Source organism: Nicotiana attenuata, unplaced genomic scaffold (assembly GCF_001879085.1).
Source record: "Nicotiana attenuata strain UT unplaced genomic scaffold, NIATTr2, whole genome shotgun sequence".
Lineage (NCBI taxonomy): Eukaryota > Viridiplantae > Streptophyta > Magnoliopsida > Solanales > Solanaceae > Nicotiana > Nicotiana attenuata.
Window position 1 is genome coordinate 31,543 of NW_017670331.1, and position 15,450 is coordinate 46,992.

Here is a 15,450-nt window from a genome sequence, read left to right on the forward strand (position 1 = left end):
CGAGTTAAAAGGCGTGGGTGGTTTATGGTTATGGGCTATTAGATGTAATAAGCTTGGGCCGGAGGGACATTTCGGGTCCAAGGGGAAAAATATGAGCTATTAAAATTTTGAAGGGCTATACAGGGTAGTTTTCTCTAAATTTTACCAAAACAAGACAACTTGAGACCCTCTAAATGAAAATGCTTTGGGCCAAGCCCAATATTATTCTAGTGGGCTGGACAAGAACCAAGCCTAAATTAGAACTGCTTTTCTCCCTTAAATTCTCGCCAAAGCCTATAGCTCCTCTCCATCTTTTCTTATGTAAATTCCTACAGAATTTCCTTCTCTAACGAAATCAAATTGTAAGTTTTTTTTTTCTTCCTCGTGTTCTTTCTCGTTCCATTATTTGCTAGTACTCCTTAAACAGCTATACAAATACAACACTTACGTGTCGTGAATCTGAATTCGTCCGTCTGTTGATATCATATGATTAAATCAAAAGAAAAATAGAAAATTACTCTAGTAGCAAAAAATTATTTCCAAACGTGAGTTAATTCAACGCGATAACTCTCAAAGTGTGGCACTATAAGAGATACACAATTATTCATTTGTGTGCATGATTTTTTTTTCTTTTTTATCTTAATATGAATTCAGAATTTCCAGGAATGGCCAAGACAAAAATTTCGATAGCAGTAAGATTCGTCATATTTGCAACATGCTTAGCAGCTGCACTTACCATGTTATCTACCAGACAAACAGTTCACATATTAAATGATGCATCCTTTTTCACAGCAACTTACAAGGATTGGAACAGCTTTCAGTAAGAATTTTCACCTCTAAATTCATATTTTATTTCTATATCTCCTCTTAAGTTTTAGTTTTGTCTCCATATAACAACAACAACAACAACAACAATTCCAGTAAAATCCCACACGTGAGGTCTGTGAAGGGTAATGTGTACGCAGACCTTACCCCTAAGTAGAGAGGCTGTTTCTGATAGACCCTCGACTCAAGGACAATTTCATCTTCATATAGTTTGAGGTTTAAGTTATATTAAATATTTACATAATCAAGTTACTTATAAGTTAATTATAGGTTTGTGATAAGTATTACTAATTAATAATCTCATAAAAATGGTAACTAACATACCATAACAAGTTAAACTGCATTTGTAGGGTATATAACTTAAACCCCAAGTTATGTAGACACACCATTGAACCTACTATGTTAATTTGAATACTATTTTTATTAGGTTATCGAATTATGTTAGATCATATAATTTACTTGTAATTATTTCTTAAGTGATAAAATTCTATAAATATTTTTACACTATATTTAGAACTTAAATTGATTAGCTTGCGTATAAACTTGGGGTAACATATATCTTTTTATGGTAAATATTTTGTAAAAAGAAATTCTTTCCTAAGTTATGTTTAGGTGGGACATGTCGGCATATGAGACCGTAGAGTGTTTAATACGTATAGAAATTATTATATATTCAGGATCAAGGGAAGGTAAGAAATTATTACTTTCCTGATTTAGGTTTACCGATTTTTAAGGAAATTTCTTTAGAAGTTAAATTATCATGTAGCAGAATTATAGTTATTATTTTCTCGGTCATGAGAATATTCTTGTGATGTAGTCAATATTTTATTTTCTAAGGATTTAAGTTATGTATACTGACAGTGTTAATATTTTCTTATATTATTAGTAAATTTAACACATGATAATTTAATTATATCCTTAATGAAATATGATCTATAGCCACACAAATTAAACACTTTCTCTCATTCATAAAGTGGGAGAGCTAGCGGGAGTAATATTTTTTTTATTTTTTTTTGGCATAATTATAGCTCATATTATTCCCTAAATTTTTTGAATTTAGGTTATCGGAATGCTACTTGTTGCAAGTGTTGGTGCAGCATTAGAGACCTACTCTCTTCTCAAGAACGGAAGCCTTGTAGCAAGTTATCAACCCATTTGCCGTTTTGTCCCAATTTTCTGCTTAAAAGCATTAGAAGCCATTATCACATGTATTTGTGGATTATTCACAAAAATCTTACTTCTTTTTTATTCTTTTCATATAATCTTCAACCCTCTCCTAATCAAAAGCGAAGATGAATAATATGGGTTCAAACTCTATTATTTATTAAAATTTTGGTGATTTCCACCACCGATTAATATTGGTGCTATAGAGAGGACTATAGCTGAGAATTTTCTTTCCATTTTGCTTTTGATCGGTTTAGTTAATTTATCCTATTATTCATATGGGAATCGAGAAGGGTATCCACCACCGATTAATATTGCTTTTGATCAGTTTGGAGTCAAAATTAGTTACCAATAATGTACAATATTATAAAAAAAATTAGGCAGATTTTTTTTACAATGGGTTGAAATTCGTTCAGAACAAATATGTGAGGCAATATATGAAATTTGGGAAGATTGGAGGAAATTTAGATTGGTTTGATATCAATATTCGTAATTAAATTCAAGTTTAAAAGGTTCCTCTGCGATACATGTATCTCAGACACAGGTATAATGGATATACAAGAGATATATAGTGGATATACATATGACACATAAGTAATACACAATGTGATGCACATCTCATCTTCTTCTATGGTCGTCTTTTACTTCGAGTTGGCTCAAATTTGAGTTCAAAGCACCTCAAATATCTACCAATTCATCCCAAAATTGAGTTTCAAACTCTTTGAGATGTACCAAATCTATTCCAACAACTCCCACTCATAACAAATTTTAATTTCAAAAATTCAAAATTTTAAACTCTAGCTTAAGTGAGCTTCAATGGCTTTCAATAGAGTTTTAACTATTAATAGATGATGGTACACATTAGAGTTTAAGAGAGTGTATCAAAGAGAACCAATCTATTTTAACTATAATACATGCAAATAAAAATACACGTACACTCATTCAAAATGGAGGTTGAAAAGAGAGGTAGAAGAAGGAAAAAGAAAATGAAAAAGAGGAGATAAAAATGCAAATTTTGTTGGCTTGGAATTCTTTGGGAGGTTTTAGGTGAGGTTCTTTGATGAAGATTGAAAAGGGAGGAAGAAGAAAGAGAAAGAAAATGAAGGGGCAAAAAAATAAAATAAAAACAAAATAAAATAAGGGGCTTGAGCGGATATAATCGCCCCATTTCGTATAGTTTAGGGCAATCTTTGAACTCTTCTAGAAAGAAAAAAGGTTAAGGTAGGTTGTGCCAGTTGGATTATTAAAAAGCGAAAAATACTTTTTCGGAATAAAAAAATTCGAAAATTGTGTCCGTTAGTGATGGAGGGTAGTAATGACCCCTTTAGGTCATGGCAAGAGCACAAATAATGCCAACTTTTAACGAAGGGTAAACCTGTCCTATATTAAATAGTCAAGGGACAGTTTTGAACCTTTTCCGTTTTAAAATCATTCACCGTAGTCTGTTGGCCTATCTACTTCATCTAACTAAAAGTTTATTAGTATTATTTTACAAGACGTAATTCTACGAATACACTCTCAATCAGTTACTAGGTTAGCAAACTCTATAGTTGTGTACACTGCTACTCTTATGGATCAGTTCTTAGTTGCATCTCCTTTTTGTACCGTTAAGAATATTGGTGTCAGTGTACCATCCTCCTGACAAAAAACTTATATTTCTTCCATTCAATTTATGAAGCTAATTAAATCCTTTTTAGTGTTACACCCCACATACACACAAGTTAAAGATTGGCAAGTTTGGCTTCTAGCGCGACAAATCAACCGACGACGCAAATGAGGACAAGAGATGGCTACGCGTTTCTTTTGGCTTGCGCCAGCTGTCCCATCGGGTGCAATGATTGGGGCAGGCCGACCCATATTGCATGTGAGAGTGGAGGAATTTCCCAGACTTGGTATTGTATAAAAAGTAGCGTGGCTCTTTCTCTTTCATCTAGGAAGTGTCACCCACTCTAACTCACCTATAACGCCCTCAAACCTCCTTTGAAAGTTTCTAAGCAGACTAAACTGAATCAGAGGCGATTCTAGTAGGATTTAGCATGAAAAAACTTTGGATCATCACTATAATACATGTTATCCTGATTTTTGGAGACTCGTTGAAGGCTGAATTAATCACCGCGAAGGCGTAGGAATTCGGAGAAACGTCAAGGTGCTGATAGAACCCGTGACATCCTTCCCTAGCAGGATGTGCGTTTCAGCTGTTGATTGTTGCATTCCACTTCTCTGGAGTAGCTGTTCAGAAGTCGATAGGTACTGTAGTGTATGTTCCAGTCATTTTGGGTACGGTGTATCTCCCGGCCAATGCACACTGAGACCACATAGGGAGTTCTCTTCACTCTCTACCCTTCCTTATTCTAATTTTTGTTAAGCATTGAGGACAATGCTTATTCTTTTTTAGGGGGGTGTTCTATTTTGGTTGGTTTGATATGACATTGGCCTGTAATAACTTTAATACTCCTTCTCTTTTATCTTTATTCTCTCTTTCATTATGTATATAATTCTCCCTCTCTTTTGATGTATATAATCTGTTTCCCTCGGTTTGTATATTCATTTGTCTTACTTTCAGTAGTTTATTTCATAGCTTCTTTAGTTTGTTTTTCTTAGTAGTATAACTTCTTATTTACTTTAATAGCTTCTTTTTGATTTGGTAGCTTCTTCTTATGTTTAAATGAGCAATAAACCTTTGATTTTCTTAATGCCACGGTTCTTTCCAAAGGTGAGTTTTGTGTGAACCGGGTGACTCTTCCCAACGATGGATGGTGTGACAACCTTCTTAAGGGATTGAGTCCATCTTTGATGTAGGTAAAAACAGTAGTATTAATGAATAAAAAGGGTCAAGCATGCTTCACTTGGTACCAACACATTTAACTACGGCCTTATGGTTAAAAACAAGTTCTTGGGAAGAAATAGCTCTAATTAGCGACATTTAGAGTCTTGTGTTGACTTGAGCAATCATCGAGTGATTTAGTTAAACCATTAGTGATTTTCAATCTTGAATATGGTTCTTGTGGGCCCCCGACTCTATCCTCTTTAACAATCCAATTGTGTGAGAAGTGAGATTTTTGTTGCAAGTCCAAGTACCCGTGCGAATTGGTCTAGAACTTGCCCCGAATGTGTTTCTAGGCGAAATTCTAAGTTTTGCTTGGCTTGAGAAGTAATTGTAGACTCTCCTTGGCCCGCTTAAAATTTTTCATGTCCCACCAATGTTGCTATCCCTAGTCAACCCATTTGAGCCTAAGACCTTTTTCATTTGATAGCTACATTACAAGCCTTTACCCCTTTTGTAGTGACCCTCTCTTGACACCCTAGATTTCCTTAACACACTTGAGAAGTAATTGGCTAAAACATAAATTTGGGGGAGAGATGAGGAGTTCGAAAGGGGTATCAAGGCACAATAAGAGGAGAAATGAAGAAAAAGGAAAAGGCGAAGAAAAAGCAAGAAGGAAAACAAAGAAGGAGAAAATGAACATCATAACCGAGAAAGAGTGATGTTAAGCCTCTCTAGTTCTCCTAAGGAAAAGATAATGACTCAAAGAGTCGGCAAAACATGAGCCAAAAAGACAAAAATGTAGTTCTTAAGGAAAGATGAACCCGTTTCTATTCCAACGTTCCCTACCTTTGCCCAATAAGCCTTCATTACATTCCGAAAAAGCCCTACGCGATTTCAAGAAGAGCGAACTTACATTATTGGTGATTTACATGAGGGGCAAGCTTATGGTACTTAGAGTCGCACTTGTGACATTCTTTTGAGAGAGATGATCGAACTTTTCACAAATCCTTGAATTGAGTGCTTCATTCTTACATGAGATATGCTAATAGATAATAGAGGAGGAGGAGTTTGGGATCCACAATGACCTACATGAAAGAGCGAGCTTACTTGATGAATAAAGTCAATTCTTGATGCTCTAGTGTCACATTAGAACTATTGTACTTAAAAAGTCAAATCATTGCCTTGTTGATAATTCATAAGTGTTATGGGTAATTGTTGTGTCACGCCCCGAACCTGGGCCTGGACGTAACACGGTACTCGGTGCCTGAATATATGTGACCGAGCGAACCAACTGGCTGGCTGAATCAACATGTGGTATGATAACATACTGAATGTAGAAGATAAACTAACACATGCTGATATAATGAAAGTGTGGATGATATAAATCAAAGTGCGGAAATACTAATACAATTCTGAAACATATTTGTAGCCAACATAGCTTAATATGAAAAGCCTGTGACTCTGTCTAACTGTTACTCTAGTCTATGAAGCGTCTAATGAAATACTGAAAATATTGACTGTCTGAAAATACTGAAGACTGTAAGGTAATGATAATGCCCTGAAAGAATTGGGATCACCAAATAGCTGGTATGAGAGTCTTAGCGCTCTGAATCGTCAACCTGTGAATCATTACCTGCATTGTGAGATGCAGACCCCGAGCAAAAGGGACGTCAATACATTTGAATTGTACTGGTATGTAAAGCAACTAAAAGAAAGAATTATAATGCTGAAACTGAAACTAAGCTGATAACTGAAATGATATCTATTGAAACTGAAACTGAAGTGAGAACTGGTAACTGAACTGATAACTGAAAAGATAACTGATAACTGATAACGGAGCTGATAACTGAAAAGATAACTGATAACTAATAACTGAGCTGAATAAAGGAAGTAAGGATATGAATACTCCCTCTTCTGAATGATGAACAACCTGTTTATCTGAATAAGCTACGGCCTCGGGCCCAATAGATATGTGCACAAGCTACGGCGTCAGGCCCAAGTATACGTATACATAACTACGGCCTCAAGCCCAAAAATGCATAAAGAATAAACTACAGCCTCAGGCCCAAACATGCATAAAGCATAAACTACGGCCTCAGGCCCAAATATGCATTAAGCATATAAACTACGGCCTCAGGCCCAAATACAGGAGTTCAATATTCAGGAACTGAGAATCAAACTGCAATACATGATAGTGAAATACTGAATCACATTGAGTTACATGATACTGGAATACTGGATCACACTGAGTTACATAATATCGGAATACTGAATAGGACTAGACTGAGACATGTATTCTTGAACTGATTGTGAACACTAAAACTTCAACTGTTTGTGGCATATTGAGTAATCTATAGTAAGACTCGGGGGCATCAAACCCAAGTCTATGAATACGAACTGAGCTGACAACGTTCAGAATGAAAGTGGTGAACGAGTTATGAAGCTAAATAATAAAAATTCTACAACTATTCAAGGAACTAGGCTTAACTATATTTCTGAGGCAATTAGTGACGTCGTAAAAGAAACGTAGTGTAGGGAGAATCATTAAAATTCCCAAACATAGAGAGTTAGCCTCACATACCTTAACTTCCTGCTCTTAAGCATAATACAACATTTGCCAACCCTTTCAACTTCAATCTATATCAATACAAGTCAAAGGGATTCCAAATTAGCAACAATAGTCATGTTTTGGTCACTTAGGCATTTTATCAAATACTCGGTGGCATAAAGCTTCATAGCCCTTATTAATGGTGTCTCTACACCCAATAACCCATTCTTTTGCTCCTAGATAAATTCTAAAGTCTCAAATGGTTATAATCAACATTATTCTTTATCACCCATAAGGTAATCAACACCCATAACCAATAATAACCAATCAACAACCCAAACCTATCATCGTTCATGCTTTTCTATCACACCCATCAACTCATATCTCATGAAATAGAGTCTATAATCATTAATTCAATGATAGAATCAGCTAGAGGGTGAAGATATTACCTTTTTGATGTTCAATCTTCTTGAATTTGAGTTCTAGGGTTTCTTCTCTCAATAATGGTGTCCCCATCGAATGTCTAATGATATGGAGGGTTTACCCATGTTAATAGGATATTGGGAAATTGAAATAAACATAGAATCACCATGAGAACTTACCTTGGGTGGTGGAGGGACCCTTAAGGAGTTGGGTTTTTGAGAGCTTTCCCTTCTAGGGCAAGTTTTTATGTTTTGGGGCTGTGGGGGAACGAAATAGGGCTAAAAAAATGACTTCCCAAGTCATCCACCGCGTCCCGGTAGGCGTGGCCGCGGTCCCGACCGCGGTAAATCGCTGGAACACTGCCTCGCCACCGCGGTCGCGGTAAAACGCGGCGGACCGCGGTGGTTGCATACCATTCTGTAAAACGGGCATAAATTTTTGCACAGAGCTCCGTTTGGGCTCCACAATATATCGTTGGAAAGATATTTCAAAGGCCTACAACTTTTATGCTTTGAGTGTTCCCAAATTCCTTAACACATTTTCACTAAAACCTGCTGGAACACGGACCTTCTGCAAACTTAGTCGATTTGTCAAATCTTATGCACCTCACTTTCCATCTTGATTTTTAAACAACTATTTTCACCCATAATCATCCCGATAGGACTTCATATGTCCAAAATATAACCTTACTACTCCTTTAACTCATTCATACCTAATCCGAATGTGCGGGATGTTACATGTTGGTCCCAATTGATGTGTGTTTGATTCACCTTAAGCTAGCTGAAATAGCTCTTTTCTTGTGGAGGTGGGAATTAACTTATTTGCTTCAGGACAAGCAAAAGCTTAAGTTTGGGGGAGTTGATAAGTGGGGATTTTGACTACTTATTTGCACCCTTTTACTTTCATTTTTGCTCAAAAATGCTTAAAGGTATTCCCGAAAATTGATAAAATGTGCTTGCTTGCAGGAGTAGTGGAAAATGAGCCAACGTGATGAAATTCAACTCAAGAAAGAGTATTTTTGGACAAGGACTAAAAGCAAGCAAAAAGTGGCAAAGTGTGGACCACAAAATTTTGTCTGCGGCGGTAGAATTTGAAGGAATTCTGACAGTGTGACTTTGCAATGTGCGGCTGCAGAAGAGAAAGATCAGAGAGTTGTAACTTGAAGTCCATCGAGAAGTGCGGACCACGGTATTTTGTGCGGCCGCAGAAGTCCAGAGTGGGGCCGCACTCAGAAATGTGCGATCCGCAAAACCTGAAGATGTGCGGACGCAATTCAGAATTGTGCGGCCACAGAAATCCCTCCTGTCAAGCTCAGCTTCAAAGTGCGGGCCGCACATAGAATTGTGCGGCCGCAAAACCTTCTAAAGGGAAATTTTGTCCGAAATTTTCAGCTGTGTATAAATAGTCTTTTTTTGTCAAAATTAGGTTAAGTTTGAACATTAGAAAGTAGATAGCCGTTTTTATTTACTGGTTTAGGAAATTTTACAATAGCTTGTCTAATTTACATTGGATTTTTATCTCTTTCGTCTCACCTCCTTTTTCTACCCGAAAGGGTATAGGGAGTTTTCCCAATTAAAGTGACAAAATCGAAACGTAATTATTTTTATCAAATTCAGAGTCGCCACTTGGGATAATTTATGGTGTCCCAAGTCACCGGTTTAAAATCCCGAATTGAGGAAGATTGACTCTGTTTTACGGTCCGTGAAAAACAGAAATCCGGGTAAGAAATTTTATTAACCCAAGAGAAGGTGTTAGGCATTCCCGGGTTCTGTGATTTTAGCACGGTCGCTCAACTATTATTAATTGGCCTAATTATTTGATTTATTACATATTTAAACCTATTGTGCATTTTATTCTTTTTAAACCGCTTGTAACATTTATGGAATTATTTTACGGAACAAGTCACGATTGTCGTACATATTGCGAACCGCGTCACATGAAATGCACCCGCGATTTACAACATGTTTATTTTATTAACATTATTAGAAGTTATGGACGGGTCACATGAAATGTGCACCCGGATTTGGAAATTATGTATCACAGCTACGTCATGGAAACCGTACCCGTAGCTATGATAATTTATCATTAATCGTGCCTAAAGCAAGCTACGAGGTTTATGAATTATTTTCTAAGCTACTTTGAGATTACGCGTGAAAGGGCTGCGATTATGGAGCACTTTTCGCTAAAAGAGATTTCATGCTCATAACCTTCTAACTTCTTATTTCAAGCAGTTGACCAAGCCCAATTCCAAAGCACGTGAAAAATATTTAGCAATCTAATGGGCTGACCAACTCTAACTCCCACGGCCCAAAGTCATTTTCAATAATTCATTTGAAACACCCACATAAAGAATCACACAGCAGGGTACACAGACGAGAAATCAGTCAACAAGCACTTTAACGCATCCAGAGAAAATGAATAAGCAATTAATTACATTGTAGAACAATGGACTAGAGTGCTTCAGCCTTGATTAACTTCAGATTTAAACATGAAAGAGCATGCTTTGGAAAGAACACGATATCTTATGAAGGTTAACTATCTCTTCAAATATAGCACAACTTCCTTTATTTTTGAAGCATGCGTGTCATCTTTTATGTGCTGGGATTGAAAGGATGACATGTTTTTCGCAACAAAGGATAACAGAATCCAAAGATCACAAGGGAAAACCTGTAGTAGTTAATAAAGGAGCAAGAACGTGAATCAAACTATCACCATTGGCAGATTTACTATCACCCAGATTATTCACATGTTCCAACTCCACTGTACATAGTCCAACAAAATAATACAATGACCATCAAAAAGTTTACAGCACATACTTAGACGCAGCATGGAAACTGACAATCTTGAACACTCATTAGCCCATGAAAACCTTTACGAATACCAAAATGACATGCTGCAGGGCTTCAACCCTTTAAAATTGGTTTTAAAACAATTCAATGTTCTATTCCACTTAACAGTGAACCTATCACATTTCAAAGACTAACTCATCACTGTTGATTTCTTCTGAATGACCAACAATCGCAAAACCAAGCAAATCTCAGTTAAACACACAAATTGCCCAGTAAATCAGAGCTGCTGCGGACCAATCAGTGCAGAATTTGCACTCAAAATCGTGCAAGTATGCTGCCCGAACAGTGCAGAACAGGGCAGATTTTCAGCATGCCTAGCAGTTCAAACAATTGTCCAAACTACAACAGGTATCAGCTCAATTTACTGTCCAAATGGGGACTAATTAAAGCTAAACAATCTGATAAGTCGGAAACAGGCAGAAATGCATTTGGTACAGACACACATGAACTGCAGCTTAGCATTACAGAGAAAGCGAGTGCGAAACAATATGATTGATTAGCTATCCATGCTGCCAAGGGAAGAATTCAAACAAATGAATGCAATGAACCCCATCTTAGACACTATTACATGCCATTTGATTCAAATTTACCGGTCAAACAAGAAGGAACATAGATTCACTATAGAGTGCTATAGCAGCCACAAATCCAACAAAATTCAAAGTCCACTTGAACACTCGCAAAAATCAACAGAAGAAAACGAAGAATAACCAACTAAAAAGAAATCAGTAAACCCAATGGCATATATTAATAAATCATAATAAATTAGATTAAGCTAAGGGAGAAGAAATGAACCTGTTAATTCGAAATTCTTTTAATAATAGTAGAAGAATACAATGTTTTTCTCCAAAATTCCAACTGAAAATAGCAACAATATTGAGCACAAATCGCGAGCCGAATCGGAACCGCGAAACTCGGACAGAAACTCAAATCGACACCGAAATTTCGAACCCAAACACAAACTCAACTTTAATCTTCAATCAAACTCCATTTTTAACAACCAAAATTACGAAACTGAAACAAAAGAGACATGCTGCTTTATGTTTCTGATATTGAAATAAAAGAAAAAAACTGAAGGGATTTTTATGTTTTCCAAGAAATCGACTAGAAAATCAGAAGAAAAATCTTGAAACTCGACCTTAACCCTAGAACTTTAGCTCTCAAATTTTCTCTCCAAAAAATCCCCCTCTTCAGAACCATGACCTAGGTATATATACTTCTCCTTCGAAGCTTCTATTCCCTTCTTTAAGAATAATCCGAAAACATTCTATTCAGGATGAATCCGGAAAGATGGAGGGAGAGGATCGATTCAAAATCAATCCACGGCCCCCCATTGTTCGGAATTCATCCTCAAGAAAGCACATGGGAGAGGAAAATCTCTCAGAGGCCGTTAGTATCTTGATGACGTGGTTAGATGAGGAGTGTGTGCAAGTGAACTCGCCTGAGTTTGGCGAGTTTGGTGGATTGAATCGCGGCAGAGATCGGGTGGGGAAAGGGCAACGCCGTTTGGGTTCTTCATAAATTAGGGTTAGGTTTTTCTTTGGGTTATAATTGGGGTTTTGTGTGGGTGGGTGATGGGCCAGGTTGGGTTAGGGCTGGGTAGGGGCGTAAATTTTAATATTAACAGGGCTGGGCGTTTTTTTTTGTGGAGAAAATAAACTTGGGGTCAGCAATTTCAAGATCCCAATTCGAATTCTAAGACCAAATTTTCCCCTCTTTATTTATTCTTATCTTTTCTTGACTTTTTAAACTACTAAATTTAATTAAAAACTCTAGACTAAAACTTATATATTTTAACCTAAACATAAATAATTAACTCAAAGCTAATGCAAGGAAATTGCTATTTTGAGATTAAAAGCTAAAAATGGAAAAATGGCCAATATTTTTGATTTTTGTCTATTAATGCAATTAATTAACAACTTAAACCTTAAAATGCAAATATCAACCTAAAAGTGCAACGCATGAAATTTGAACATTTTAGGGTATTTTTCATGATTTTTAAAATATTAATATGCACCAAAATGTAACTAATATCAAGCAATTACCAAACAATTACTATAAATTCCTAAAAATAAACACTCAAAAGAAAATCCATTTGTGACTTTTGTAGGAATATTATTGTTCGGGCAAAAATCACGTGCTCACAGCTGCCCCTCTTTACTCGGGAACACGAAGAGTTTTCGGGCAAAGATAAAGTGAGCAAATATGAGCGATTTTTTCTCGTTTGGATACTCCATGGGAAGCATTTTGAAAAGTTTGACCGAACCATGCTTCTGAGGCTGCCTACATATCCTTGGCTATAAAGGAATCAGGTCAGTGTAGTTCTGGAAATGATGGAAGGATGAGTTGGAGAGTCGACTGAGGTGCCGTTCCGTCGAGGTTCCGGTCCGCGGTCCTGCTATTACATCCAACTCAAAATCTAAAAGAACTAACTAAGCCTATCAGCTATGAGTTGCAAAATTCCTATCTATATGTCTTCAAAACTCTATCTTGGATATTCTATAGCTCTGCTGTGCATCTTGAACTCTTGGCTCGCATTCTCGAGGCGAGCTTCCGCTACTTCTAACTTGAATTGACCCTATTCTTCAGGCGGGCTCCTGCTATTGTCTTAGACTTTGAACTTGACTCTGAAATGAATTCCCTCGTTCTCCAGGTGGGTGCCTGCTACTTGACTTGATACTTGACTGAATTCCCTTGTTTTCCAGGTAAGTGCCTGCTGCTTGACCTAATACTTGAATGAATTCCCTTGTTCTCCAGGTGGGCACATGATGCTTAAACTTGAAATGAATTCCCTTGTTCTCCAGGTGGACGCCTGATGCTTAAACTTGAAATGAATTCCCTTTGTTCTCCAGGTGGGTGCCTGATGCTTAAACTTGAAATGAATTCCCTTGTTCTCCAGGTGGGCGCCTGCGGCTTAAAGTTGAAATGAATTCCCTTGTTCTCCAGGTGGGCACCTGATGCTTAAACTTGGAATGAATTCCCTTGTTCTCCAGGTGGGCACCTGATGCTAAAACTTGAAATGAATTCCCTTGTTCTCCAGGTGGGCGCCTGATGCTGAAACTTGAAATGGATTCCCTTGTTCACCAGGTGGGCGCCTTATACTGAAACTTGAAATGAATTCCCTTGTTCTCCAGGTGGGCGCCTAATGCTTAAATTTGAAATGAATTCCCTTGTTCTCCCGGTAGACGCCTGATGCTGAAACTTGAAATGAATTCCCTTGTTCTCCAGGTGGGTGCCTCATGCTGAAACTTGAAATGAATTCCCTTGTTCTCCAGGTGGGCGCCTGATGCTAAAACTTGAAATGAATTCCCTTGTTCTCCAGGTGGGCGCCTGATGCTTAAACTTGAAATGAATTCCCTTGTTCTCCAGGTGGGCGCCTGATGCTTAAACTTGGAATAATTCCCTTGTTCTCCAGGTGGGCGCTTGATGCTAAAACTTGAAATGAATTCCCTTGCTCTCCAGGTGGGCGCCTGATGCTTAAACTTGAAATGTATTCCCGTGTTCTCCAGGTGGGCGCCTGATGCTTAAACTTGAAATGAATTCCCTTGTTATCCAGGTGGGCGCCTGATGCTAAAGCTTGAAATGAATTCCCTTGTTCTCCAGGTGGGCACCTGATTCTTAAACTTTAAATGAATTCCCTTTGTTCTCCAGGTGGGCGCCTGATATTGTGAAAAAACAAACAAAACAAAAGAAACTTTTCTGCCCCAGTTTGGTACCGGGAACATCTGTGAGTGTTAATCGAATCCTGTTATCAAAAAGAGCTATAGGAATTTAAAAGCTAAATCCCATTATCCAGGAGGGTCCTGAAAATTAAAATTAAATCTCATCTTAAAAGTGAAAACTTCAAAGCTAAATTCTACTTCCTAATGGTGAAACTTACGCTAAATCTCATTATCTAATGAAGGTCTAAAAAACTTAAAACTAAATCCCATTATCAAGGAGGGTCCTGACGGTCTTGAAACTAAATCCCATTATCTAGGAGGGTCTTGAGAACCTGAAATTAAATCCCATTATCCAGGTGGGTCCTGAAAACTTGAAATTAAATCCCATTATCCAGGTGGGTCCTGAAAACTTACGGCCGAACCTGTCTGGCACATGCTTTCCTCATGGAGGGTTCCTCCAGAACAAGAAACTTCCTGCCCCTATTTCAATCGAAGAAAATCTTATCAGTTTGAAAATGTGGTGGTTAGTTTGTGGTATTCTTGCTGAAGGTGGCCTTTCCACTGCCATGCTTTGTTCCGATTAGCTGCCTTGGGCTAGCAAAGATTTGTTTAACTTTCTGACCGAAACTCAACCACAGAACCCTGAATGACCCGAGTAGCTTACACTCAGCCTGTTATTTAACAACTCTATCTTGCCAATTTTGAACCATTATACTTCCTCAAAATTCATGAGCCATTTGAGCACATGAACTCCCACTAAAACTTTATTGCTTATTCTGAATCATGCCATTTGTGATGTGCTCTGGTCGGACTCTTGCTTTGTGCAATTGAAGATTGGTAATAGGCTTTGAAATCCTTTTTTGCTTGCTTAACAAGGCTACCATTGAGAAAGACTTAGAGAAGTAGACCCAAAAGGAAATGAAACGAAGTGACTCCGAGAATTAGGAATAAAGAAGAAAATTTTAAACCAAGATGACTATTTGAGGAAGAATGGAAAAGAGACTTATTTGAGTGAAGCAGCTGGCACCAATGATCATGACATGCATTTCGGATTAATCAGCCCGATCCATTCAACCAATCACATTTCAGTTCATGACCCGTCTTCATACTTTATGACCGGGATCCCCATAATTCAATCTCTCTGCAAAGTCACTAACCTCATTCGGCTTGTGGTGCCCTGAAGGGTTTTCACCAGCAAACCTCTCTCATTTGTTCATCTCTCAACTCACTGTCGCC